Here is a 2419-nt window from a genome sequence, read left to right as displayed (position 1 = left end):
TTTGCAGTCTGGCGCATTAACCCACAGCGCCACACCAGTACAACTGATAGATATTAGATGGGGGAATGTGGATTGATGCTGTATTGCTGTATGATTCACCAATGAAAAATTTTTTTTTAAAGAATGCAAGAGCCTAAATACCTTTCAATAGAAGGTTGCACAAATAAATTGATAGATTTGCATATAATGTTTAAACAAGTATTTGGGGAATTCAGTGTGAACTGAAAAAGGTAAGTTGTATGTATATGGTACAGTGGTTAATGTTTAATGCAAAATAAAAACACAAAATCTTTAAATATTTATTTATGTATATAGCTAGATGCACTACAAATATTCTGGGAGAAAAGTCCTAACACTGTGAATCTTTGGAGGGAAGGAAGGGGCTTACAATAGAAAGTGGTAAAGACAAAGGGACTTCAACATCCATAATGTTCAAAATTTTAAAACAGTGTACAAAGTATTAAGCTCCCATGTTCCTTTCACCCTCATGGAGGGAGATAGGATGAGTCCAAGGTGCTGATGACCCCGGTGAGGAAGAAGAGTGCCTGACAATCCACATATTGTCTAAGAAATGGCCCCTTTCAAATCCTGAACAAACTGGACAGTCACATTCCTGGTCTCAACCTTTGGACTAACTTCACCCAGATCAGAATGTTTTCCCAGACTCAGGCAGAACCCAACACAGTACAACCTAAAAGGGCATCTGTGGGACCCTAAGTTTTCAAGAAACTCTCTGCAAAAATAGGAAGACCAATGAGCAGGCACATGGCCTCCCAATCCTCTGTATCCACAATGCATGCCGCCATGTTGGAGACTCTAAGAAGAGAGCTGCTGGTCTACCCCATCATTCCCCAAGCTAGTTTAATTGAAGAAGTGCTTTTTATTGTGAAGAAATAAAACATGAATCCACATTGTTCAGAACTGACATCCAGAGACTCAGTCTTTGAGACCCAGAGATGTGGTTCCTGCCATTCCATCACCTTTGACTCCTTATCAGCTTTACTTTTGTGTATGAGGCTTCCTGCAGACACAGTTCAGAGCTGGGGTGTGTCTGTTCAATTCGTCATTCAGTTCAGGAAAATGATCTCTCATATGTCTTTAAAAACGTTTTTGCTTCCATTGCTGATTTTCCATTTCGCTGTCACATAAACTATTTTCATAGAGCTATAAATCACTTAGGGGAGATGGTTTAGAAGTTCTTAGAAGAGGTTTTAGAGGGAGTATGGTGAGGATAATAAAAACACATATATAATTTCATTAAAAACAGCAATAAAACATTATACAATGCAAGTCAAAGGGAATGTGTAACTAACAGTCATTAGTTAGTTAGAAACCTTCGGTTCATTCTTTGAAACCCAGCAAATTGGATTGCAATGAGGTTTCTTTCATTCTTTAGATTTTTTTCCCCACCTCCTAAATATTATTTTATAGTTTTAATGCTAATTGATGTTATCTGGGGAGTGCTATAGTGAGCCTGTAATATCTTGTCACCATAAAACATCTTCTGTATTAAAATTGATAACTGTAAATGAAATAAAGTAACTATGGAAAAGCTGGGAATATTCAAAACATGGTATTTGATTCTCTGTATGGAAAAAAACAGACCCTATTTTTGTTTGGTGCCATTGAATCAATTCCTACTCATGGAGACCCCTTGCACAACAGAACGAAACACTGCACAGTCCTCAGCCAACCTCATAATTGTTTTGTTTAAGCCCTGTTGCTGCCACTGAGCCAATCCATCTCATTGGGGGTCTTCCTCTTTTCCAATGACCCTTTGCTTGTCAAGAACAATGTCCTTCTTCAGGAACTAATCTCTCCTGACAACATGTCTAAAGTATGAGAGACTAAGTCTTGTTATCTTCACTTCTAAGGAACGTTTTGTCTGTGTTTTTTCCAACACAGATTTGTTTGTTCTTCTGGTAGTCGATGGTACTTTCAATATTCTTCACCAACACCGTAATTCAATTGCATCAATCCTTTTTTAGTCTTCCTTGTTCATTGTCTAACTTTTACATTCATATGTGGGATTGAAAATACCATGACTTCTGTGCTCTTGAACACTTTAAAGAGGTCTTGTACAACAGATTTGAGTATTGCTTAATGCAATACATCCTCTGATTTCTTGACTGTTGCTTCCTTGAGTATTAATCATGGATCCAAGCAAAATGAAGTCTTCGACAATTTCAATATTTTCTTCATTTATTATGATGTTATTTGTTGATCCCGTTGTGAGGATTTTTGTTTTCTTGACGTTGAGGTGCAACCCATACAGAAGACATAAACTTTTATTTTTATCAGTATTTTAAGTCCTCTTCACTTCCAGCAATCAAGTTTGTATCATCTGTATATTGTGAGTTGTTAATGAATCTTCTTCCTGTCCTGATGCCACATTATCTTTCATATAAGCCAGCTTCTT

Source organism: Chrysochloris asiatica, unplaced genomic scaffold (assembly GCF_000296735.1).
Source record: "Chrysochloris asiatica unplaced genomic scaffold, ChrAsi1.0 scaffold00096, whole genome shotgun sequence".
Classification (NCBI taxonomy): Eukaryota; Metazoa; Chordata; class Mammalia; order Afrosoricida; family Chrysochloridae; genus Chrysochloris; species Chrysochloris asiatica.
The sequence above is the reverse complement of the archived record's forward strand: the minus strand, read 5'-3'. Positions refer to the sequence as shown.